Raw genomic sequence first — 13,841 nt, forward strand, 5'->3', positions numbered from 1 at the left:
AACCAATCCTTGTAGGAGTAGAATTAAATTTTCCACAAATCTAGAATAAAGTTTTAAAACTTCTCTATTAAACAAAAAAAAAATGTGACAAATATATACAGCTTTCAGTTTCAATGTAGATTTTCGTAAAGTTCCCTTTTCAGACCTTGTGATCTATAGGGCAGATGATACAAAGGTCATCTGTTTCTGTGGCCCACGGTCAACGAGAGTGTGATGTGGCCACCACAACGACCAACTTCGGACCAACCGCCTTACTTTTCCCCAAGTAATACCAAGTACCCATTAGAGCTGGGTGTACTCGGAGGCGCCAAAACATCCCGAAAAAAAATTCCAGTCTATTAGGATTCGAACCCGGTACCCCCGGTTCGCAAGCCAAGCGCTTTACCACTCAACCGTGCCTCCAGATATGTGTAGAGATAAAAATGAACTAAGAAATCGGACGATTTAAAAAAAAAAAAAAGAATATTTCAACTCACTTTTATCATCTACTTTGGACATAACACCCCGAGGTTCTGTCTCCTGTCCTCAACGTAACTCCCTTTCCTGTGCCTTACACCCCTTGGCATCCCCACCCCATCTGTATCAATCCAACTCAAGAGTTACATCAGAATTCATCAGCCACTGCAACACGCACGCACGCACGCACAAACACACACCATAACAAACAATGTCATAGAGAGATCATTTAGGAAAAAATCGAAAAACTTGTAACAAATGGCGAAGTGGCCACTGATCATAAACTACATCACACTATGACATGTGAACGACGTATGCCCCCCTACATCACACAGATCTACAAAACAAAAATACGGGGACAACAAATAACTACCCCGTTATAAATGTGACCAAACTAAACACCTCTGCCTGATTTAAAAGCCTGTATTCTGTATACGGCTGGTGGTATTATTAGCCACTGCCTGTTAGGCAATATACAATGTTTCTTAACTCTTTCTCTCCGTAATTATTTACCACATTCTGGTGGAATCAACGTTGGGTATCGTCAGTTAGGAGAGAAAGAGTTAACAGAATAGTACGTTCCAAACAGGCTTCATGCGCATCTTTTTTTTATTTTTAAGAGGGAAAAATGAGAATGTATTTGAAAGTTAGTGTGACCTTGCTATTATATAAGGGTAAGAGACGCATCACAGTAATAACATTGCGGTGTCTTGGTTGAACAACTCTCTTAGGAAAAAAGTCCCAAATCGTAAGTTCGTGCACTATTTTAATGTTCCAGCCAGCCCCAATAGATCTCGCTTATACAGATCTATATACATATTCGTATCTTTGCATATAAAAAAAACAACAACACAGGACAACATCCTTTCAAATATTCAAACGCTAATTTAAAAAAAAAAAAAAAAAAAAGACACACGAATGTACAAAGAAACACACGCACGGATACAGACTCCCCCCCCCCCCCCTCTCTCTCTCTCTCTCTCTGTATATTTATATAATACGTTCAAGAGAAGGGGAGAGCGACCCTTCCCATCCCGTAGTGCAGCAACGAAGCTGCGGAATGGTTGGCTCATATCGACTAGTGACCTTTGCTCCCCACGTCAGCATTCAACCAATGAGCGCAGCTCTTTTATGCCATACAGCTGAGGGTCATTCGGACAAACTCGTCGTGTAAAAAAAAAAAAAAAAATACTCTTTAACATGGAAAAGGGGGGAAGGGCGGGGAGGAGGGCCGAAAAGACGATGAACCCGCGCCCACTTCTGCTAATCCGAAACTCTCCCCCCCCCCCTTCTTAACACAGCATGTAATCAAAAATTAAACAATGCGAAAAATACATCTCTTTAAAGAAGCGACCTCTTCAGTGGTACAAAGGCAGACAATATAGGATGCCGTTAACAAATGGTCTATAACATTCTAGTGTTTAAATAGATGTAATTGCGCTTAACACCTTTGTGGAAGAGCAAGATTACTAATAGATCATTTGCATATTTCAACGAATTGACTTTGTATTTTGTTGATACAACTTGAAGGCCGTTGTTCACAATTTTATAACGTGATACAATAGAGTCTAGGCTTAATAAAAAAACAACAACTGATGTCTGTTGTACCGCATCAAAATGAATAACAATGCATACAGTGATACAGTATAATAGACATTCCGAGAATATGTATATATTTACATCCATCTACATAAGTGAAGTTTTAGAATGGTGCAGATTCATTCAATCGTAATGCGGCGTTCGTTTAATCCACACCTCTGTATGTATAAAAACTACGGTAGCCCATTCGCCTCTTTATATATTTTTTTCTACAGTCGAGTGTGCTATACACGATGGCGTTAGGTGGGAGGCCTGACAATGCAACTGCCAGCGTGTGCTAAGCCTGTGTCAACTCATATGTCATGTGACAGTGCCCAGGCCGGAATGTCACTGATTCATTCAAGTCTTGTCAAGTATCAATCAATGGGGGAAAATAAAAAAAGAGGAGACACATATAAAGTTCACTCAGTGACACAGCTACCTATACTGACAGCTAATGGAGACATGGAAAATGAGAACAAAGATATGGTAGCGAATAAATTTTTATAATAAATTATATATATATATTATATTTCCTAATTTATGAATTAAATCTATCTTCTATTTATTTTACCAAAATGAAAAAGAAAATGTCTGTCAATATTATAACTGAATGACTTGACTTAATTTAAGCTAAGTCTAAGAATCAATACCCGTAGAACAATGATTGTTAACTTAAGTTGAAGCTAAGAATCGATACTGGTATTCCTTTGTATATTGTGGTACCAAGTAGATCAGAATCTTTATGTTCCAAGTCCTGAGTCAGAAGTTATGATGAACTGAAACCGTCCCCTCCCACGCACAGGTCGACTATGAGTACAGTATCGCTATGTCAATGGGGGATGATAATCGAACTCAGTCACCGGGGGCTAGTATTGAGGGCAATAACTAACCAACTGTAACAACTCGCGTCAGTAAGAGTATGATTAGGACGAAGTGGGCTTAGGACGTCACTGTCTACACCACGCGCTCGACCGACACGGTGGTGAATCTAGGTCAAGTCAGGGCTGAGCATTCTCGACAGACCTGGGCCGTGTGTACACCGAGGACTGTCAAACGGTTATGGATGGCGGTTGTAAGGGTCATCTCTCATTCAGACCAGAGGTTGGGGGAAAACGCACACAGGAAAGGTGGGGGAGGGTGGGGTAGTAGTAACCTCCTTAGGATAGGATATCCTGTTTCTAAGTTTACGTTCAACGCCGGTCTCTCTGACATAATGATGGTATATCTAAATGCATGGTGCCTTGTTTTGTTTTTACATGTTTTGGATGTTCCTTCAGATTGGAAGATAATTACACCATATCCCAAAGTTTACTAAAATCCAGAGTTGCTAAAGGGGGAGAGTTGCAGTAGCATTGTAATCACAATGTTAGCGCATAAGATTTTTGGTAATAACAAAAGAGAGACAAGGCCTCCAACTTCTATCAAGTTGGATTTATTTTGTCAAAAGTTAGCTTTAGATAGTTAAAAGCAAGCCAGACAGTCAGAACCGTGTTGGTGTTCCCTGGAAATCACATTCCTTCATGACTTTTCTACCATGGCATGCCAACTTTGAGTTAATAAGATACCTAATATTGCATAGTCATTGAGATGGCTACACAATGCCTTGTAAACTGAATCTAAGGTGGCAGCAAAGCCTATAATATTAGAACTACAAATCATGGTGTGGGTAGATTTTCATTAACTTGAAATTTTTTATTTTTTTTTTAAATAAGGTTTCCGAATATCCCCAGGTTATGCTTTCATTAAGGTGTTCCTTTATCTTTAAAAAGGGAAGGCTATCAGAGGCTAGCAAGAGTTAAACTCTTGACCATATTCAGTCATTCAGTGTTCAGACTATTACAACTGGCAACCACAATGGTTTCCTCCACAAAATTTAGATACTTAAGATGCAATAGAAAAAAAAGAATACTTTTTATAACAAATGCTTATCTAGGGGAAAATTACAGGGTTAATCTCATTTTCCACTATATATAACAAAATTAATTAATCTGTACTAAATGATTAATTCATTCATTAATTTTTGGATTGACTTGTGCATTGTTATCGACAATGAATAATTAAATTTCAACTTGATACAAGAATGGGAAATGGGATAAAAAAAAACGTAATAAGGGGACTAAATCTATCTATATATATATATAATATATATATTCACATCTCTCATTGACTAATATTATTCATTTCCCTTATTTTGAAATCAAACAATAATTAACCACCAACAATTAATTAACTAATTATTTATTTATTTTTAATTGATTCTTGTCTTGTCCGGTTTAATGAATAGTTGTGCAAAGTTTTAACTTGATCCAAGAATGGGAAATGGTAGAAAAAACATGTTCAAACCTTTTACCAGACAGATAGACATACAGACAGAGTGAGTTGATATAGGCTTTGTAAAAAGAAACATCAAAATCATCAATAGAATTCAACAGACTAAGGAATACAGGTAGGTGAAGGAAAAGTTACTTTAAACACACTTTTAGGCACATATGAAGAAAGTTTTTTAAACAAATATTTATACCAATACATAAAATAATGATAATATTAAGGCTTATTCTATGGGTTTAGAATAACTAGAAAACTTTACATTTCCTATAAACACACACACATATACAAATATTGATGTATATACACTGGGTATAAAATATATTTTTAAAAAGTAAAGTAAATTTCCCCTTTCAGTTATTAATGCAGCTATATTGTATTTCAAAAAAAAAAAAAAAAAAAGGAAACAGCAATTTGTTTTAATAAAGGGTCTACAATCGCACACTGCATTCATTTTGTGCTATTAAACATTTGTATACATGTCACATTTATGCAAACTTATTGGGAAAAATAAACAAAAAAAAAAGATATATAATTGAAAATAGATGGCTGGTCTATGAGAATAAGTACAGTGCTTCTAAACTTGTTCAAAGTGTATGATAAGTAATAACATATTAAAATTTAACATTATTTCTCGACCCCGAATGGATGAATTACTGATGTGTCAGCTAGGGCTTTGGCTTATATATTTAACATCAGATAAGCATAATAATATTAAATGTATACATTTTCCACAGTGCATTCAGAAAACTAAATAAAATGAATTATATTTAGTTTGGGGAATGAAAAGAAAGGAACAATTAGATATAATAACAAAGTCAAAAAACAAATTATAAGTTGAATCTAGATATCTATAAAGTGTCAAAATTGTAGAGATCTTCAAAAACCATATCTAAATTTCTATTAATTTATGTTTTAAGAAATCTAGTAATCATACTAAAAAATTATAAATTTGATAAAATACAAAATTAAAGAAAGGAACTTTAAGGAACAGGAAACACAAGAATTTAAATAACTATATAGAGTCTACATATAGATCTATATATTCTGACTGGTAGGAGTTAAAGTCCACACAGTACAGCATTGGATACAGAATACAGATCTATTCTAGATATAAGTATAACAAACACTGAATACAGAAACTGGAAAGAAAAATTTTCTTAATACAAATATTACATAAATGGAGTAGTGGTGTAACATCTACCTAGATCTACATCTACACATCAGTTAGGGAGTTAAGCCATACAATGTGACAAGTCAGAGCCAAGGCTAAGGAAAATTCGTTCAGACATGCATGCGTAGTTCGAAGAAATAGGCTTTAGTTGGTACGACTAATAGTAATTAAGTCTTAATTTAAGACTAGATCTAGTAGATCTAGACTATAGATCTAGAGTAGAGTATAATCATTGTCTACATTGAAACTTGAAACTCTTAGACTAGACTACTAGACTAGAGTGAGGTCTAGATCTAGATCTAGACTAGATTGACTAGAGATGGATATATTATTATTAATGAAAACAAGACAGAGGATAGATCTATGTTATATAGACCTAGAATTAGATTATTAAACAAGTGATGAATGAATGAATGAAATAGATCTTGATTCAGATACTAGTAAAACGAATAGATTCTACTTACAGTTTGAGAGCTGTAAAAACCCGGTTAAAAGATTCTGATGCTGCCAGTGTCAATCGTTGTTTATGCAACTCTCCAAAATGATCCAATCATACGCTTCGAAAAAATGAATGAAACCACATTCGAAACCATCCAATGAATATTAAAGAAAGTGTTCCTTTGGGTTTACACAAATCAAAGTTCATTAAAAGTAGATAATTAAAAATGTATTAAAAGACCCCAAAAAAGTCACAAAGGTCAAAAGTTCAAACTAACAGGAAAATAAACAAATGCAATCGCTTAGGTGATGCCCAGACTGTTTTTCCGGACATGCTCAGATTCCAACATGGCGCCTCCGACTGAAAACGAGGCAATAGTTTTCGATTCGTATGCCATACATTCATTTCCCCCCCCTTTTCTTTTTGTTGACTGCCTGCTGAGAAAAAAAAAATTCATTCAGATTGCTGATACAAGCAGATTTCTCTCCCCCCCCCCCCCCCCCCTCACCGGCTCTTGTATAGGTCTGCTCAAGTTATCGTCTGCATGCAACAGTACCGTTCTATGAATGTCACGGAAGATGACGAAATTCAAATTATGACACGGCAACGCTAGATCTAAATGCTACATCAATTCCATTATATTTGACCGATATATTTAGTATAGACTATAGAACAACTCGATCGAAGTATTAATTGAGGGGGAAAAAAATAAGACACAGGCCTACGTTTCAGCCTGAAGCCTGATGATTTTAGCAGTGCACATTGAATATATTTCTATTTGGCATTTTTTTTTAGAATTATTATTAATTTTAATGAATTGAAGGGAAGTTGGTAACCGTCTGACCAGGACCAGTAGTGCTTTTGGGCGCCTCCAGGCGAGAGTTTGGCTGAATAAATCGCTCCGCCTGCCTACACAAAAAAAAAATCAGTGTCTAGCAGGTAGTGGTTCTCTTAACCCTAACCCTATATATATGGATCTGAGACATGGGTACCGGTACTTTACAGAAAGCAACTTAGACTTCTTGTGCCCTTTCACCAAAGATGCTTGCAAGACCGCACTACAAACAACGATGTCCTTGCAAACGCCAGTATGGGCATTATAGAGGGACTTCTTATAGTCCGACACTTACGCTGGGCAGGGCATGCATCCCGTATGGGGGACGTATAGCCTACCAAAAGCTGTCCTTTTGGTGAGCTAAAGGGGGTCAACGCAACAGAGGTGCCATACGGAAACCCCATTAGTAACGAACCATGCTGGGAATTACTTCCTTAGAGCACGTTAGAGAAAGCGAGCAGTGAGTTGTAAGGTCGCCTTGAAAGACCAGCTTAGGCGCCAACTTCCATTAACTGGCATAGAAGAGAGCACGCTGCTACAGGCGTCTTCGGAACGAGGCAGCTACAAATCACTTACAAAGGCCGCGGGATACACATTTGAGGCCAAAGGAAAATCCACTGTCGAGGACAGACGTAGACGGCGAAAAAAAAATAAATCTAAAATCGACCACCGGCGGAAAACGGTTATGTCTGCGCTGGATGTGGCTAAATTTATAGGTCGCAGCCGGGGCTGCGTAGCCACTGAAAATACTAAATTCCTTATTAACCTTTTGACTCGAAGACAAGCATTATTAATAACAATACGGATGTAACACTGCGTTTGGCCGCCCCCCTCAACCCCTTTCTTTTCGTCTGCTGAAACGCCGGTAGGCCTACTAGAGTTGTCAAATAAATAAATAAAAAACAACGAACAGATTGGATTAAATCAAACCAGAGAGCTTGTAAACTTTAATCCATGAAAGTTTGACCAAGATAGTTTTTTTTATTAAATCATAATTAAATATTTCTTTCAACTTCTGAAAAAAAAAAATAAAAGAATGGATCTACTTTCTAGATAAATGATAGTCTTTGATTTAGACATTAATTAGCCGTTCATATATAGGATATGGGTGATAATTAGAATACATATGTATTTATCTTTAAAATAAAAAAATTGACGTAGATCTAGTCTAATTCAATATTTTTTTAAAAGGCAATATTATTGAGTAAATTAAATTGGGTCCGCCATCATCATGTCACTTCTTCAATGACGGCATACAAAGGGAAATAACTCGACGTTGCTCATACCTCACCAGTGTTAGAAGTTCTTCCTAATCTTCTTCGTTAGAAAGAGTCTCGTACGACTTCGAACTCTTATACACTAAATCTATACAAGGTTAGTTTGGAGTGAATTTGGTTATGAATGAGTGCAAAGATCAAGGTAACTATTATAGTGCCTACTTGACATGGATTTCATTAATCATTTTTATACCTTTTTTTTTTAATGATTGTATACAATTTAAAATATAATTCTTGAAAAACTGGTGTATGTTGGTAAAATTATATGCATTTTTAACACTAGTACCAAATTTGTTTAAATGTTTTAGAAAACTAGATTTCTTTAGTTTTTTGTTTGTCTTGGGACTTATAAATATTTAATTAATAATAAAATGGTATCTTAAATAGACCACTATGTAGGACGTATATTATGGGCGATTATTAAATCTATATAACAATTGAGTTTCTTAAATTATGTATTATTAACAAAATTATGAGATTGAACAAAATAGGCCTACATGGAAAAAAAAAAGAAAAGAACCTGCTTTCAAATCTCATAAAACTGACCAACTATATACAGACTTTCAGCTATAACGTGCGAGGATTATTTGTCACCTAATTGTGATACAAGTCTACAGCAGTGTTTCCCAAATTGTCAACATACGCGTACCCCTTCAATAATTTTCTGAGTACCCCACGACCCTCAAAGAAGAAACTACCATTTAAAATACCATGCGACAATAACATTGTTCATAAAAAAAAAATATAAATAAATGTCTTCTTCTTCTTCTTCTTCCTCGTTCTCATTGTTATGTTGGAGTGTTCAGATGACTAGACCAATACATGAGATGAACTGCGCAGTGGTTTCCAAATCAGGGAGCTCTCCATATAGTTTTCTTTCTATTTGGGGTGATTTGGGGCCAGTGTCTTATACGGGCCTCTTGGTAGAGAGAGCAGTTATGGAGGACGTGGTCGGCATTCTCTGGTGATACTCCACATGGGCAGATTTCACTGGTTCCAATTTTGAGCTTCCGGTACATGTGTTGTCGCATTCTGTTGTGTCCGGTCCTGAGTGGAAAGATTAGACGTTGGTCTTATCGGGATAGCCTATAGTAAGCGTCATCTTTCTTGTGATTTTGGATGAGAGCTCGTCCATTTCTCATTTATTTTATTTACAATTAATTTCTTCTGGATAGAGTGCAGAGTTTATTAGTTAGTTCTCCCACTCTTGGCGAGTGTGTCAGCCTTCTCATTTCATAAATAATTGTTATATTATAAATAACATTAATTTGCACCACTGAGAGGAGAAGCATAGTTATTGCTTACCCCCTACAAACTCTTGTTGTACCCCTGGGGGGTATGCGTACCCCACTTTGGGAAACACTGATCTACAGCATTCAAGAATAGATTTTAAAATATCAATATACGATTGCGCTTTAAGTCTGCTTCAGTAAACTATTAACCCAACACGAAGGGTGTCTGATATTACCAACTCGCTTTTTAAATCTCCCCTTGACTAGCAATTTTTTTTTTGCATGTTATTTCTCCCACACCTATTCTGGGATGAAGTTTAGACTTTACATAATTACTTTTTGTACCTAACAAAACATGTACGTTTCTAAAAATTAACCAATTAGTTAATTAATTAGTGGTAATCAATAATATAGATATAAGTAAATAAATAGATAGATCGCAAGGTCTGAAAGGGGAGCTTTACTTTTTTTTTTTTTTTACTAATCAATTATATTGTTTGGTATCGAATAAGATAAAGGCATGCTACTTATTGAGAGATTTGGCTGTATATATGGAGTTATTCCTCTTGCTACGTTTTGTACACGTTTTTCTCCCACTTCCTATTTTTGGATCAAATTGAAATTTCGCTTAATTATTCATAGTAGAAGACAATACATCAATCAATCCAAAAAAATTAATTAGTTAATCAATAACTCGTAATTAATTAAACTGTGTCTTTATAGAAAACGGCAGGGCCGGACTTAGGCCACTTTCATAGGCCAGTGCTAATTCTAGGTGTAAATTATAAAATTGAACCATTATAACTTATATATAATAATATGGTTTCCTCGGCTTCCTGATTTTCCAGGAGCTCCTGTAAATCTCCTGCAGTTGCAAATATATGAAAAAACAACAACTGGAAATCTCCTGAAATTATTAAAATCTCCTGAAAATTCATAAACATTTCCTGAAAAAATAGACAAACTAGTCATTTTGGAGTGCCAGTCCTACGCGCGATTAAAAAAAAATGGTATTGTCAGCTTTCATTTAATAAAATTTATTGCAAAGACAAATGTATTTCATATACAAAATCATAATTCCACTTTTTATCCTTATCCACATATTCAGACTGGAACCCGCGCAATCCGTTTCGCATTGGGCCCCGCAATTATTAGGGCCGGCCCTGAAAAAGGGAACTTGTTCCTGAAGTATTGATATAGATCTATGTCCGTGATGGTTCTACGAAAAAAATCGTTCACAGACATTTTGTTCACGACAATTCATTTACGCGATAATTCCTTCACCCGACAATTCATTCACCCGACTATTTGTTCACCCGGCACATCGTAATATCAATCACCGACAACTAATTCACATATTTGTTGTTCACCGACAACTGGCCCACAACAAATAAATTCACATGGCAAATCATTCGCTGGCAATTCGTTCACCGATAACTCATTCACCTGATAGTCTGATAGTAATATATTGTAAATATTATATTCTCGTCGCGTGTTTAATTTTACACTAAAAGTACATACAGGTAGGAAATTGATACATTATTACTTTTGTGGCTATTATTCACCCCCCACCCCCATTTGATTTCAGTTGATTGGCCTTAATTTTTCTAAAGCATGATTGTATGTGATAAAAATTAGTCTAAACAACAACAAAATAGTAATAATAATAATAATAATAAGGCTTGTCTTAGAGTCCGAAGATTAGTGAGGAATGCAGTAATTCCCGTGGCTGCGCAGCCCCAGCTGTGACCTACATATTTTGCCACACCCAGAGCCAGCATAACCATTATCCGCAGGTGGTCGATTTAGACAAAAATAACACCTTTCGATCTTACAATAAGCTAGCTGAACAATTTAAATGGAATCCTATTTACCTCAAGGCAACATTTTTACTTTCGCTATGGAGGCCTACTTTTACACTCATGTCAGTTGTCATCCTTTAAATAAAAAACTTATAAAAATCGAAAGGGGAGATGCTTACATAGGTCTGTGGGTTGAAATTATGTGTTTTATTTTAAACTAAGGGGATATAATCAAACAAATACCATACAACTCATGTTTTTCAGAGTTGCAATCCTTTAGTTAGCTTGTCTTTGTCAGCAGGTTTGGTGTAGTAATCTGCCACATGAGCTAATTTATTACCCCTACCCTTTTTCTTTCGTATTTTATGCCCGATAAGAATAAAATAAACAGCATAGATCAGGGATTACTGAATTCTTTCTCCTGTTATTCTGTCTGTACATTCAAGCTGGTTATGCCAGGTAATTTTCAACAATCACACCGTAATATCATTTTGCCCTTTAACAAATGGAAATAGCTAAATAAATTTATAATGATTGACAAACAGTATTTTATATTTAATGATTCAACAAGAACACAGATATACATTTGATGAATTTTTGTCAAAGAAGAAAGTCACTTTAAATTTACCTGAATTCGGTATTGACAATAAATAAATAAATAATAAATACAGATCTAATGTAGTTATTCGAATAAAGGGAAGCTACCCATACATAAATAAAACACATTCTATGATCTTTTTAGCTCCCTTTTCTGAAGTTTGTGCGTATTTGTATTTGTGAGTAATTTGCCTTTATGTGTCTTTCTGAGTATTTTCTTATGTTTTATTATGGTATTATATGGTTCAGAGTTTTATGCATAATTGCTACTTTACTTTTGAGTCTTCTATCCCGAAGGCTTTCTAATTTTACTAAAGGTGTTACTCTATTCAAATGTGAATATTTGTTTGTTATGAATCACACTTCTCTATTTTGTGTCTGTTCCAGTTTCTTAATGTTTTCTTGAGTTGAGGGGTCCCAATTTAGTCCCAAACCGAGAATGCATATTCTGTTATTGGCCTAACATTTTAGTTTTATGTTTTTATTTGATTTGTAGAATTTTTAGAAAATAAATCCTAATGCGTTGTTTGATTATTTAAAATAGTTTCATCAATGTGGGGATTCCATGAGTTTTTCATTTATTATAACACCTAGGTACTTTGCGTTATTAGTCTGTGTTACCATCAAACATAAAAATGAGAACACGGTAAAAAAAAAAAGCCATCATTAACTAAAACTATATTTTATATTGAGACTTGATAATGAACACTCCTTCAAAGGGTAAAGACAGAGTAGGATTTTATTATACCAAGAAGTCTACAAGATAGCTGTAGAGTCAAGATGTAAAGCGCTAGAGTGTCGAGTCAAGTGGTAAAGCGCTCGAGTGTAGATTCTAGTGGTAAAGTGGTAGCGTGCAGAGTCGAATGGTAAAGCGCTAGAGTGTTGAGCAGAAGCAGAATGATAAAGAGCTCGAGTGTAGATTCTAGTGGTAAAGTGCTAGAGTGCAGAGTCGAGTGGTAAAGCGCTAGAGTTAGAGTGTTGAGCAGAGTGGTAAAGTGCTAGAGAGTAGTGTCAAGAGGTAAAGAGCTAGAGTGTAGAACCGAGTGGTAAAGCGCTAGAGTATAGAATGGTAAAGCGCTAGTGTGTATAGTCAAGCGGTAAAGCGCTAGGCTTCTCCACGAAGAGGGTGCTCCTTTAAGTCCCTATGAAGACTGGGATTTTGATTTCCTTAATTTTTAGCAGCTCCCATAGTCCGTCTGAAAGGCGATTCCAAGGCCATTGGACGTTGCTATGGTTACATGACGCCCTTATTAACAATGGAAACATGTTCGTTAAGTCATTGCGCCTGCGCACTGCAAAGTCTGTAAGGATAGATTTAGCATAGTACATTGAAAGTGGCAATAGCAAATACACCATAGAACAAAATTTACTGTTAAAAATATGTTGAAATACTTAAAAGGACAACAAAGAAATTAATTACCATTTTCCGTTGGAGAACTTTTTTTTCCTATTTCAATTCGAACATGCCTGATTCACCAAGTGGTGTCTTGTTTAGTTTAAATTTTTAATAATCCACAACAACTGCCTCGACTCAAGAACATTTCAACAATGTTATCTATTTTTATTTTTATTTCATGTGTCTGCTAAGTCGTTGGTTTTCCTGGCTGATTCAAGCAACCCATTCCATTCTCTAATGGCACTAAGGAAGAAGGAGCACTTGTACGAATTTGTTCTAGCATATGGAATAAGAAATGTGCCTCAATCTTTGTGTCTTTCTCGGTATTACATAAGGTTTTGTTTTTCTATTTGTAAATTATGGTCTATAGTTTTATGTATTATAGCTACTTTACTTTTTATTCTTCTGTCCTGAAGTGTCTCTAAGTTTAGTGAGTTTACTAATGGTGTTACTCAAATCAAATTGTTATATTCTTTTGTTATAAATCTCACTGCTCTATTTTGTATTTGTTCTAAGTTTCTTTATCTTTGAGGCCATTTCTCTTATACCTATGCATGACACTTAACGATACGTTTCAAAGGTAGCAAAAGAAATGGACATTCATACCCAGAGGTTTAGTAGGCCCTGGGGGCTTCACCTTTTTAAGGGCGCCTCCATTATGACATTCGACTTCATGACATGAGATAGTGGCGTAATATTTAGTGTAAAAACACATTTCGTACGCTCA

General features: G+C 35.6%; 1 protein-coding gene across 1 annotated transcript in view; it reads right to left on the minus strand.

Moving 5' to 3' along the window:
- The window catches only part of LOC106071903 (dual specificity tyrosine-phosphorylation-regulated kinase 1B-like), a 40,798-nt gene extending 34,462 nt beyond the window's left edge, over positions 1–6,336 (minus strand). The window contains exon 1 of the mRNA XM_056010000.1: positions 6,001–6,336. The gene's annotated coding sequence lies outside the window, so the exon portion shown is untranslated. The remainder of the gene's footprint in view (positions 1–6,000) is intronic.
- Positions 6,337–13,841: the final 7,505 nt, after the last annotated feature.

This window comes from Biomphalaria glabrata, chromosome 14, assembly GCF_947242115.1.
Source record: "Biomphalaria glabrata chromosome 14, xgBioGlab47.1, whole genome shotgun sequence".
Taxonomy (NCBI): domain Eukaryota; kingdom Metazoa; phylum Mollusca; class Gastropoda; family Planorbidae; genus Biomphalaria; species Biomphalaria glabrata.